Source organism: Acanthisitta chloris, unplaced genomic scaffold, assembly GCF_000695815.1.
Source record: "Acanthisitta chloris isolate BGI_N310 unplaced genomic scaffold, ASM69581v1 scaffold16533, whole genome shotgun sequence".
Taxonomy (NCBI): Eukaryota; Metazoa; Chordata; class Aves; order Passeriformes; family Acanthisittidae; genus Acanthisitta; species Acanthisitta chloris.
Window position 1 is genome coordinate 45,947 of NW_008666733.1, and position 13,513 is coordinate 59,459.

The 13,513-nt window shown below is 37.8% G+C and overlaps 1 pseudogene across 1 annotated transcript; it reads left to right on the forward strand.

Annotated features, from left to right (window-relative positions):
- Positions 1–878: 878 nt before the first annotated feature.
- Positions 879–1,569, forward strand: LOC103799904 (annotated as a pseudogene). The gene has a single exon (XR_624736.1). The product of XR_624736.1 is annotated as a chromodomain Y-like protein pseudogene (transcript).
- The last annotated feature ends 11,944 nt before the right edge of the window (positions 1,570–13,513 follow it).

The window sequence follows — 13,513 nt, forward strand, 5'->3', positions numbered from 1 at the left end:
ACTGAGGGGCCCAGAACTGCACACAGTACTCAAGGTGTGGCCTCACCAGCACCGAGTACGGGGCAGAATCACCTCCCTGGTCCTGCTGACCATGCTGTTCCTGATCCAGGCCAGGGTGCCATTGGCCTTCTTGGCCACCTGAGCACACTGAAATTAAATCGTGTACCATGTACATAGATCATGTGCACTGTGCATTCTTGGATTTTCCTTCCATCCTTCTAAACTACTCTGTAGACATTCCATTTGGTTATTGCCACTCCCGTAAAGGTTGCTGTTTCTTCAGAGGTTCTTCTAGGTACGTGTGATCTTGGCTTCCATGCATGGTCTTTGTTCATGAAGTCTTGCACAAGAAGCCTCAAAAAAAATAAAAATCTGTGTTTGCCCCAATTTCTGAACTATTCCATATTGTTCCTGGTAGCTAAAGGATAGCTCACTGTAAGTAAGCGATTCTCATATATATCTTATGCTAAGCAAGCAAATTATTCAAACAATACCACTTTGATAAGTTTTGCAAGGTAAACACACTGTATTTTTTCAGTATATTTAAACATGACCTCCATATTCAGAGAGGGAAATACTATCCACATTGAAGCTGGTGTCAGAGCTTTGCTGGGGCCAGTGCTGATTGTCATACTCAGATTCTTGTACATGGTAAATACTTAGTGAAGAATAATTTTGGTATTCTAGAACATGTTCCTGAGATGAAAGTAACAATCTGTAGTTTAAAGAGAGGAATTTCCAGTCAGCAAATGAAAGACTGTAAGCTATAAGCTACAATACAGAATTACAGAACTACGCAAGTATTTCAAAATCTGTCTACGCTAACAAATCATTTACATGCAAGTTGCTCCCTTGAGTTGTATATCTGCCCATGTCTAATGTTTAATTCTCCTTTTTAACAGGTAGAGAGAATTGTTGACAAGAGGAAAAACAAGAAGGGAAAAACAGAGTATTTGGTGCGATGGAAAGGATACGACAGTGAAGATGATACTTGGGAGCCAGAACAGCACCTTGTTAATTGTGAGGAATATATACATGAATTTAACAGACGCCACAGTGAAAAGCAGAAAGAAAGCACATTAACCAGGACAAACAGGACCTCTCCAAATAACGCCAGAAAACAAATTTCTAGATCTACCAATAGCTCTTTTTCAAAGACATCTACTAAATCTTTAGCTATGAGTAAAGAACACGAGTCAAAAAATAATCAACTCTTTTCTGCCACTCAGAAGTTCCGGAAAAACAATTCACCATCTCTTTCTGGACGGAAAAATATGGACCTTGCGAAGTCGGGTATTAAAATCCTAGTGCCCAAAAGTCCAATTAAGAGTCGGACAACAGTTGATGGCTTCCAGAATGAAAGCCCAGATAAAATGGACCATATAGAGCAGGATCAAGACGACTCTGTAGCACCAGAAGTAGCAGCAGAAAAACCAGTGGGAGCTTTATTAGGACCTGGTGCGGAGCGTGCTAGGATGGGGAGCCGACCAAGGATACATCCATTAGTGCCACAATTGCCAGTGCCAGTAACAGCCACAATTGCATCAGCATTAACAATAAATGGAAAAGGTAGGTGCACGAGTCGGTCATTTTTGTGTTGATTTTTCATTTTACTGGGATTTTTTTGTTGCTGTTGAGATGCAAACAAATTACCCACTCTGTTTCAGCCATATTAAATCAAGTCTGGAGAACTTCACAACTTTATTTTATGTAACTATATGACTACAAAGCCATTTCGAATTTTGCCAGCTTTTGGTTTCCTCACAGAGATTCATTGGTATTTGTGTTTTCAGAATCACCATAAGATACATCTGTGTTTGCCTTGACATTGTGTGGTACACATATTTAGTGTACCATTTCCAGAGATTACATCATTGCTTTGAGTTTGTTTAAGTAGGTCAAATTTGGTATGACTATTAGAAACATTAATTATGGGAACAGATGAATGGTGTGAGCAGGGATTCTTCATAAGAGTTTACATACCTATTTTGTTATAAATACTGCCTGGAAAAAAACCTGTAAGAATGATGTTGCTTAAAAAACAGAAGTTGATAAGCTCTGTTTCAGTGAAAATTTGAGCCAGTTGTGGAGACACATATGCCTGGATTGAAATCTGTCTTCATTATATTTTATCAATATTTTGTTGTTTATACCTCATTTGATACAGAGTGCTTATTTAGGAGTGATGTCTGGCTTGCTAATACCTCAGTAGATCACAGTTTATTCAATTTGTACTGTAAAACTCGTGATACCAAAGAAACCCAAACTGCTTTTCCAGTAGGAAGCTGTTTGTTCCCCCATCCAACTGAGACCCTTGTTTAAGACTTCATGGTCCTCATTCTTATGTCCCAAACCTTTGTTCTTCCCTGACAGACCCAGATAGTTGCAAGTGTTATCCCAAGTTTGCCTTTGAGACTTAAATTTTCAAGTAAATAGTGCATCCTCAGTTAAAATGCAACGGGTAAAATCTGCAGGTATGCTATTGATGGTGGCCTGCTGGAAAAATTGCTTGAAAACTAAGGACTCCACATGCCAAAAAACACATTTAGAGACACTGTCTAGGAAAAAGAAAGTGTGTTAAAGACTTTAGGAGAGTTTGTATTGGGTGTCCCACTGCTGCTTGCATTCAGATTTTCTGAAAAACAGCTGCAGTTGGGAGAGGTTGAAAAGCAGTGGACAAGGGAGGAGTGTGCTTGTGGAGCTGCCATGTCAGGTCATGGACCAATCCATTTTGCTGCAGATGAACTGGGTAACCATGGTAATGCACACACTGATGCCAGGAATATCTCTTGCTTTGCTTGGGCTAAAGAAGGAATGTAAATCTCAGAGCATGTAAACAAAGCTGGAGGGGAAGATGCAGGAGACTCCAGGATATGAGTTCACTGAGTAGGTGAGGTATAGGAGTATACGTTGCATGTGATGGTTTTGTGAGAATTAATATGCATTTTGAAGTGTAATGTTGTTCCTAATGAAATGATTGACAAGTGCTGCCTTTGGCATCCTGATTTTTTGCCTCATGGCTTCCAAAAAATAACTGGGACATGAAGGACCTTCTCGGGTAGATCAGATGAATGATTCCTTCGCCAACCTTTCACTCCCGTAATAGTGGTACAGCAAGTGCCCAGTTACAGGGCATCAAGTGACTTCCATCCATGGAAGTGGAAAGACCTGCACAGGAACGGTAGTGGTGCAGAAGATATTAGCTGAGGTGCATTTGTCTGTTTCACTGGGGTGTTACCACTTCCTTCAACTCTTCTTAGGTGTTTGCCTAAGCAGCTAACAATGAAAGCTATCAACTGACCCTAGGGATGAAGGCTGTATGAGATTTTACTGACACTTATGTGTTCATGAGATCTTAAGGTGTAGATCTAAAAAAGGAGAGCCAAGGAGATAGTCACAATACGTGGTCGACAAAACATACACAATATGTTCCACCTTCTGTCTGCTGCTGGAGGCATATCGGTGCATTAACTCAGGGTTTCCCTCTCTGTCCTGATACACTGCTTACAATTCCCAAGCTCAGCCATGCAGTCTGCTGGGAAATGAATGCGAAATATCCAAATTTATTAGGGCTTTGCAGGCAGTTTTGCTCACCTGAAACACTTTTGGGGGTAACATCCAAATCATGCAGTATTTCTGTGTTTATAAAACTTGGAAACAAAGTTGCGAAACAAAAATCCTTTGCTTCTGACATCAGTCTCTCCTAGCTTTTCAGGATTTATTTGACAGATCTCTTCCTCATGAAACCCCAGGCTCCAACTCAGCCATTATGTGTGGCCTGAGTGGACCTTTATTTAGGGAGAAGCCAAGAGACAGCCCTGTCTCCTAGAGCCTGCTTGGTCTTGCAGCTTCCTAGGCTGACACATTCTGTCTCTTCATTAAAGATGCACTCTTCTCCTTGCTGTTTTTATTTTTAGCTTCACACTGCTATTCATTAAAAATGTAGTAAATAGATGCTTCCCTCCCCTGCATGGGGCTGTTGCAGCTCAGGATCCTGTTTTGTTCCTTACTCAGGACATTCCTTCTGTCTTAAATGGACACCTCATCACATTTTCAACACCACCTCGGGAATCATATATCATGAGAGGTATTCATTGCGCAGAAATGCATCTTCGTATGCACCAGAGCTGACATATTAATAATAGAGATGATAGATCTGGCATTTGGAGCACTCCTTCCAAACTTCCCACCTCCTCCACATACACCTTCTGTTAATTTTAAGATTTCCTAGTACCACCTGGAGGATGCTGTCAGGAAGACAAAAGCATGTTTTGAAAAATAACTTTTTTTTGAGCTGGTTTAGGAATTCTTTATCGAAACATTTTTGTTAGTAAACCAAGTTAGCCAAAACAGAAATCATTGATTGTAAAGCATAATTCTGAAAGAGTCTAGAAAAATTTATATTGCTCTTCAAAATATTTTAGACAACTTTTTAAATTTAAGCTGATTTAGGTTTTAAGTATTATTGGAAAACATAATCTTAAATTTTAATATATTGAAAACAGTGGTCCTAATTTTGAGATTATTGCTATGACTGCTTTTGAATTGTGTGACTCGTGTTGGTTTTTGAGTTGTAGCTCAGGATGGTGAAACTCTTCAATGTTTAGTCTGTTTTGTTTGTTTTCCCCAGCCTTGTTTTTTCTTTGTTAAGTATGAAAGTATACACCAGAAACCTCAGAAACTTGTATGAGCATGAAAATCCCATTACTGCAATTACTAGGAAATATTAGTGGTATTGTATCACCTAGTCCTGCTTTTCGGGAGACAAACTGATGATGCAGATCTTGTTCTAAAGATCCTACAGTCTCAAAAAAGGCAATCAGCAAATATAACTATGCAGGGGTACCAGGGGAATAAAATAACAGTAATGTTTACTGTGGGAGTTAGTGGTTTCAGCACACTAAAATCGAGCTGCTATCCAAACTATATTTTTTAACAAAGAAAACCATTGTATCGAATGTTCATATTTTAAGGACTTGGCCTTGAGAACGGAGTTGATGGAGTAATACATTGTATGCAAGGCTGAGAAAGGTGATCCATGAGAGAAGTGAAAACAGGTCACTGAACTGAACATTGCTGTGGTTTTGGTATTTTGAAATATGTGGTGATCATCAGCTATTACTAAAAGCTAATGAAGCAAGCCTGAAATGGATGAATGACACAGAAAAACACCACCAAAGACCTGAAATGTTGTGGAAAATATGTTAATAGCACCTACAAGCAATGCATATTGCTCAAAACTAGGCAAGACAAAAAGCAGCCTCATGTCTAACCATAGGTTCTGATACCTTTAAAGTTTTTGAAGGTTTCCTTCATCAGAATGGAATTAAAATACAGCTTTGAAATTTTGTTACAAATGTTTTAGGCATAGTATATGCATAATATCCAGGGAAGTTCTATTTAATAGCATGCAGAAGAAGGGAAACTGTAAAGGGAATCTGATCTGTCAGTCACACAGAGAGAGTTGTCTTGTAATTTTAGAAAGGGCCATAAACCAGATGAATACCATGGCTTGGCAAATTCTAGGTCTGGGGGATTTTTAGGTAGCACTATAGTTGCTGCAGTTTTTATTGTGCTAACAATGTCCAACATGTGGATGTTATTGAGAATAAATACCACAAGAAGGGAGATTTTGGGCAGAAAGGCATGCAAAGCTCAAAGTATAAAATGAGCAAGAAAAACACATCTAGCTGCATGTGTTGTCATAATTAGAATAAGGCAGGCTGGTGCTGGCATACGGGAAGAGAAGAAATACAAAAAATGCAGTGAATTACATCACTTATTAGACAGACAAGCACCACCAGTGTGCACAGTGGCATTAGCATCTCCCTCCTTGCACATACTAGTTCAGATCTTGCAGGAGCAGCAGGCTGACAATACAAAGATGCTTGCAGTGTGTCACCCTACAAGGAACAAGGATGTCTGCTGATTTTTCAGTTGGATAATGCTTCTGTTTTTGTCTCAGAACAATGGTATCGACACCAAAAGAAAATCCAGGCATCAGAAAAAAAAAAAAAAGAAGACTAAACTGAAGTTTTGTTTGTTACCTGTTCTCTCCCTTCCCCAAAGCAGCTTATGGGATTAAAAAAACAGATTTGGAAAACCAAAAATCCGCTCTAACACCAAAGGAAAATAGTGTCTGTTTGGGATAGCTTTAGTCTCAACAGAAATCAAGTAAGCATAGAAGGGATTATAGAGGCAGCTGGAACTGGGGAGAAACACACTTTCTCAATACATACAATACCAAGCTGAGCTGACAAAATTTCAGTCCTTCCGTAAGATGAGGGGGTCTTACACAGGTCCCTTCCAAATTCTCTCAGGTACTTTCTTCCCTCTCCCTGTATATGCCCAAGTGTTGGACTATGCATGAGGAACCGTCCACTGACACCAGCACAACTGGCCACCCTCAAGAGTCCCACGGGAAGAGCACAGCAGTTGGCAGAGGCGTGTTGGGTGGGAACCACGTAGTTGTCCAAGTGGAACACAAGCCATGCATATAACCCTCTCTGAAAGCAGAATTAAGAGGAGAGTTGCAGAAGGTCATTGCTGTGTGAATGAGAGTTGACAGTACAACTAAAGAAAAGTTGGGATGATGCGCTACAGGGTTTTTTCTACTTCTTTCTAACACCCTGGAAGGACAGAAGCAGCTCTGAGCTGTCCTTTTTTGTTTGTTCTTGTTTTGGTTAAGTAATAAAATATGATTCCAAAAAAAGTCCTAAGGGAGGAACTTCCTTTTTCACTGTGTTTGTATGTTGCACTTGGATGGTGGCTTGATGTCTGCTGAGTCATCTGGAAAGCAACCAAAAAAAAGGCAACAAAAACCTGTGAAATGGGTTAAAGTCCTTTGCAAAGTTCTCACCTTCTGAAACTACTGATTAAACTTCTTTGCCAAATGCAGTAGTTTGTAATTTTGTGTCTTTGGATGTGTTTAGCAAATCACGAAGAGTAAAGCAGTTTTAATTTAATCTACATTGAAGACACTTTTGGCTTGGTTTTTTTTTCCACCAGAAGTTGAATTTTATTTCTGAAGAACTCACATTATTACATCCCTCATGAACTGTATTGCAACATTTTAACCTACCATCAAGTTTTCCTTCTATGCTGCAAAATAATTTTCAAGTTCTTCGGCTTCTTTACTCTTAACTAAAATAATACTCTGAATTGTTGCCAGCTTCTTGTTTATCTATATTTTCTGATTTATTATAAATGCTAAAGTTAAGTAATATGGTAGACTGAATGGTCTATGTAATGTGGAAAATTGATCCGTTACCCCATACTGTTCTGGTTTTTGTCTCCCTACGGCTTGTGCAGTTTATAGCACACATGATTGTTACTTTACATGGAGCTCCAGGATTGAAAACTTACTGTGAAAATCTCTCATCTTCAGACCATACTGGTTTATGTCAATAGATTAAAGGAGGATCTAAGTGCAGGGTTTGCTTTAGCTTCAAGGCAGTTTTCCTGAGCACCTAAGGCGGCATAACTGACTAGTTTCTTTTTTTTCTGCCTTCCTCCACTACTAGGAACAGAAATGCCTCATATAGGTATTACATTGAGAAGGCTTTTGATACAGCTAACCTGGTGTAAAATGTGGTTACTTTGAAAAGAGTTGTCCCATTCCTTTTCCTTGCTGCCTCAACCGCAGGTTGTAACATGGCCTAACCAATTGCTCCTTTAAGGACAGGGTCACTTTTATCAGCCTTCTGGAAGTGACAGTGAGGAAGAGGATGTGCCCCAGGGGAGGGAGACAGACACATACTTTTTCCTTGTTTTAGTTCTGTCCCTGAAATACCTTTAATGGAAACTCTGGATAAAACATATTTTTTAAAAAAGAAAGGGATAAGAAATTTCCTAATAAATACTCAGTTTGGACATAAAAACCTCAGCCTAAGTTGATAAAAACTCCTCTGTTATTTTTGCTGGATTTCACATCACACCTGCAGACCCACTGGTAAACATAAAGCTCTTAGCTGTGCAGTTCTTGTGACATTACATCAGTTTACACAGACTGAGGATCTGGAGTCTAAATCTCTCTTGGCTGACTGCTCAGATGGGGTCAGTAATGATCAGCTGTTACTTTCTCCTACAGCACATGTGCCAACGTGAGACAGAAGTAAATTCTGTGGACAGGTTTGTCATACCTGCTGTGTTTAAACTTAGGAAAGATGAAGCACAATGAAGCAAAGGCTCCGTTTACAAGGCTCACTTTCAACCTACTTTGCATACGTCACACAAAGAAAATGTGTTGAAGATCAGACTGAATGATAGAACAAAAATGTTGGGCTAGATACTTCTTTTTTATCTAACATTGTCAAACTCGTAGAACTTCAGAGCAGCTTTTGATAATATAGCAGAAATGTGAAGCACGATCAGAAATACTCATGCGGTGCCTTTTGCAGTTGTGCCTGGCAGAGTAACCAGCAACTTTTTTCTCTTGCTGTTTCAATTTTTGACAAAATTGCATCTCCTATCTCTGTTTAGGCTGTGAGGTGGATGGAATGCGTGTTTGCTAAGGCAGCTGTCATTATGAATCGGAGTTCTCTTGAAATGGGGATTAATCTGAATGGTTTGATGGAAAAATCCATTAAAAACTGAACTAAAGCAACCGTAATATAGTTTGTGGAAGATTTGCCTAGATCACATTACCTACTTAAAATGAACAAAACATCCTCACAGGGAGACTGTTACAGGTGGGAGAAAGTATCATACAATTAAGAAAAAACAACCTGAAATAGTTTGTTTGCATCAATGCCTGTGAAAGAGAGAAAATATTTAGAGTCAAATATTTAGAGTCAAGCAGATGCAAAATTACAATTCAAAAAAACAGGTTTTGTAAGGCTAGCTGCTTGGATAACAGCTGGATAAAGCTTTGCATGTTACAGGTGATTGCAAAAATATGTTTTTCTTTCTTTATAATGAGGACTAATGAAACAGCCAGATCCTATATTGCCCTGGAATAACTCTACTTCCTACTGACCCAGATAATTTTCAGTATTCAAACTGACATAATTATGCTGCTGTGAGTTATTGATAATAATACAACAAAGCACAGAAGACATATTTGTAATACTGTTCGCATTTGTTCAAATAAAAAATAGCTAAATTAGCTGCTGTACGTACCATTTATACTGTAAACTTGTTGAAGAACACACAATAAAATGCATTAGGTCACAAAGTATGAAAACATTTAATTCTGCTCTAGTAACTTTTCTTAGTTTTGCAATCTAAGAATGCATAAAAAAGGTTTTGGTTTTCAGTAAGTATTTGTAATTTAAAATGCTTTAAAGTTTATTATGTTTTAGATGCCTTTAAGAAACAAAGTCAAATCATTAGTGCTTTGAACTACAATAGTTTATATTTGAACACATCTGAAAACTGAGAAGTTCTAAAATCAAATGTGGAAGAAGAGGGCGAAAGAGACCATCATACTATTGTATTCAGAATTCTTTGAACATCTCAGTGAAACATGGATAAAGAAATGCAGACTGTCATCTATTTTCTTTGAAAATATTCCTTGAAAGAAGCAGCTAAAGGAAGTGAGTAGTTCTGCTTCAAAGACTGCTGAGAAACTGAGGGAAAGGTGGAAAACAGAGTAGGCTTTGTGGTTAATTGTCATTATGTCAGAAGGTTAACAGTGGGATCTGTGCTTATTTATATTTATTAGTGATCTTTTAAAAAAAAATATATTGCAGTGAGCAGCAACGGTAAAAAATTTGCAGAGAAACACTTTATTACTTAAGATATAAGCAAACAGAAACTTCAGAGGGACATATCTAAAGCAGGAGGCTAAGAGAAGTGATGAACAGCAGGAAGATAACTTGAACTGATCATTTTTCTTGCTAGCTCCTAAACAGAATTTTTAGTCTGGGATGCAGATAGGAATGCTCAGACACTGCTAAGGGCAACTCCGAGAAGACTTGGCCTAATACTGGACTAAAGAAGTTCTCAAGGTTTCTCTGTCACACACTTTTGGTATTATTCTTCAGTCACACTTAGTGCATAGTCAGTCTGGAGATAACACGTTGGCTGGCAGTGACTTCCATGTGTTAGCACTGCTGTACCTCAGATTTTGACTGGGATTCCTGTATTGTTTTTAAGATGGGCTAGAATGAAAGGGAGTGAGGTAACTGGCTGGTAACTTCTCAGACTAGGTCCCTGTGAGAAGTCTCCTAGTGTACTTCCAAAGCATACACAGTTGGAAAATGTAGGCCAAGCCATTGATGAAAGCTGATACAACAGGAACAAAGAGGATGTTAAATAATTTCTTGAAAAATCTTGTATCTAAAGGGAATACAGAAAAGATTTTGGAGAAGAAACAAATTATAGACACAATCAATAATGACCGATGTAGTTGGAAATTTCTGTTCTGGAATTGAACGAATAAGACAAGGGGACACCTAAAGAAATCAAAGACTGTCAAATTGGAAAGAGAAAGGTAATAGCTTTTCTTATAGCTTCCATTTTGCCCTGAAAACTGTTTGCTAAAACATATTTGAATCCAAGAGATACAGAGGTGATAGCCATTTAAAAAAATTTTAGGCATTTATAAGGATAATGGGAATAAACAGGATTTAGAGAAATGGTATAGTTTTACAAAGAATGTAAGTTCTCTTTCTTCAGAAGTAAGGAATTGTTTTGTGACAAGCCTGAAAATTGTAGTTCAGTGATTTTTATACCTTTTTCTCCATTGTTAGCTGCTATTATTTAGGGAATAATGCACTCAACTATTGTGTATAGAATTACCTTTAGAATGTACAGATGTTCAGAGATTCTAATCGTTGCTCTGTTAGGATATCAGGATAGGCATTGGAAAAGCAGTGAGAAGGTGAAGCTCTGGTCTGGTTCCTGCTCAGGTCCTTGTGTGAAGCACCTTTCCTTTAAATAGAGACCTGTATAAAACAATAATTTTAGAAAAAAAATACTACAAAGTTCAGATGCTCTAAGTAAAGAATACTGATTGTCATTCATCCTTTTTTGGTTTGGGATAGTCAGCTCAAAATCCTTTCCAGCGTAAGCAGATTTGCTTCATTATATTCCCCCATCATTTATTGGTTTTCCAGGCAGATTTCAAATTCATTGGGCACTTCCGAGAAATACGAGAAGGAGCTGAAGTCTGCAGTAGATGCCAAGCTAATGCTTGTTTTACAGGGCATAATATTTTATTTACAGAGATAGTTTTAAAACAATTTTCAGCATACAGCAAGAATATCCTGCCTGGGCTTCTCTTGAAGTTGGTGATTGTGCGAGATGTATTTGTGGCTGTGCAGGGCAACACCCTTTCACCAAGGAATGTAAAGATGGTGGGAGTTTTTTTATACTGGTATAAACAAGCAAACTCAATATGGTGATAATGGGTATTTCGAACAATTTACTGTGTGGTTTGTGATTTTCGGCTTCAATTTCTGAATACAAAGGTTGACAGATTTTTCTGCGTTCTTTACAGAATCATCTGGTTTTACCTTCTGTGCATGTGTAGGCAATTAACTTGAAAACCTGTTTTAAATATTTAAAAGTATATGCAAAACACAAGTTACATCTTTAATTGCTATTGTTTAAAGCTAGTGGGACATTTTGTTTTCTTGTTTCTTTGCTATGCATATTGACCATGCTTTTTGTTCCACTAGCTTTATTGGGTCCTGTATAGTCAGTTAGGTTGGGGAGGTATTTCTAGAAATAACCTTTCTGAGCACGAACAATAGGGCAGAAAAAACCTACCTTTTGAAATATGTGAGAGGGAGAAAAAAAAAGGAATTTAGATGTTTCTTATTCCATGTCCTTGTAGGAAGTGGAAAGTTTTCCATGGTAAAAAGTAAACAAATTAGAAATCTTGCCATTAATTTAAAAATATGTATTTTGTAATAACCGTACAGTAAGAGAATGGGTTTTCTCAAATGATCATGTAGTATGAGACAGCAATGAGAGTACACGGAGGGGCTGCCCAAACTATGGGGCAGGAGCCAGGACCTGTTCTGGAAGAAATACACTGGAAATGAGGGTTTTCTGAACCTGCTTTAGTTACTGCTCTTAGGAATCAGAGGAAGTGTTTATTTCAAAGATTTTCCTTCTCTTTCTGGAATGCTAGATTCAACAACCCTTTAGGTGCTATAAAGTAAAAGTAAAAGGTAACAAGCGTATTATGTTTAATCAGCTTTGAAAGCAACAAGTGAAATATTCAAGCATGAGTGCCTTTAAGACACATGATAAATCAATGCTGTGCTTCTTTTTTTTTTATCACAGGTGGTGATTTAGATACTTCGTATGTTTACTGACCTCATGGGGAAATGCTGATGTTTTGCGTTTTTGGAAATCAGATGTCTTTTTGCATTTCCAAATGTAGATATAGCTAACTAACATTAAAGATTGAGCACTATGTCTTCTGATAAAGTCATACAAAGCAAAACAATCAGTATCTCTCACTGATCCTTATTTTTTGGCTTGCTTTGAAACTTTGAGGAAGAAAATGGACATTCTTGCAATGATATGGTAATTTGCTCTTAAGTTCTGTCTTTTCTGCAACTAAGTTTTGCTCTGGCACAGTGGTGATCTTCAAGAAATCATTGTTCTTCTTATATATCTTCTCATAAGTTAAGGGTTCCCTGTTACTGTTTTGTTGGCACAGTCCAGTTTGAAGTGTTATCTTATAGTTTAATAAGGTATATTAGTAGATTAGTGATTGATGCATGACATGCACTTTATGCTATATTAGATGTTTTAGGCATATCAATAATAAAGAATTTTAGAAACAGTAATAAAATCTAGATTATTTTCTGTTAAAGTGTAATATGAAGAAATTATTACTGGACTATTGTGTATTATAAATTACAAACCTAGTGGGATAATGTAAATTAGCTACAAATAGGCTAAATACTTACCTGCAGGCTGAGAGCATGGATGGGGGCAATTAGCTCAGCAGCTTGATGAGGAGACTGCCTCTTCAGGTTTAAAAGGGTGGGTGTAATACTAAATAAAATTTATTTCAGGATAAATGTGTATAAAAGTCACTCAGTGGGTCTGTAGTTGACCTGGCATTAATGTCTCTATACTTTTCCTTCTCTACTTTTATCTAATATTTTAGTATTTAGCCAGTGTAAGAATTAGCTATGCTGTGATCTTCTAACAACTTAATCAAACTTAATGATCGCATTTTCAAATGTTTCATACTTTTATGTGTTGGGTTGTTTTAATATACTTAAATATTAGCCTATCTTTCTCCTAGAAGTACTTCATATATTGTTTGGATAAGCCTCATACTCTTTGAAAACTCCAAAGAGAAAAATCCAACATGCTGAGGCAATTTTAGATTCTCCCTCTGTACAGGAGTAAGTTGGCAGCACTGTGTCAGGGTTAGGGAAGGCCCTTGGGGAGACTGTTGGAACCTTTGGTTGAAAACCGAGATACTCTGGCATCCCTGGCAATCCTCAGCAGTTAAGGGCAATTTCTGTTGGTTGCAGGGTGATATGAACTGTTCTGTGATCGTGTGCTTTTACAGATCTCGTTTATGTGTCAGTAAGTT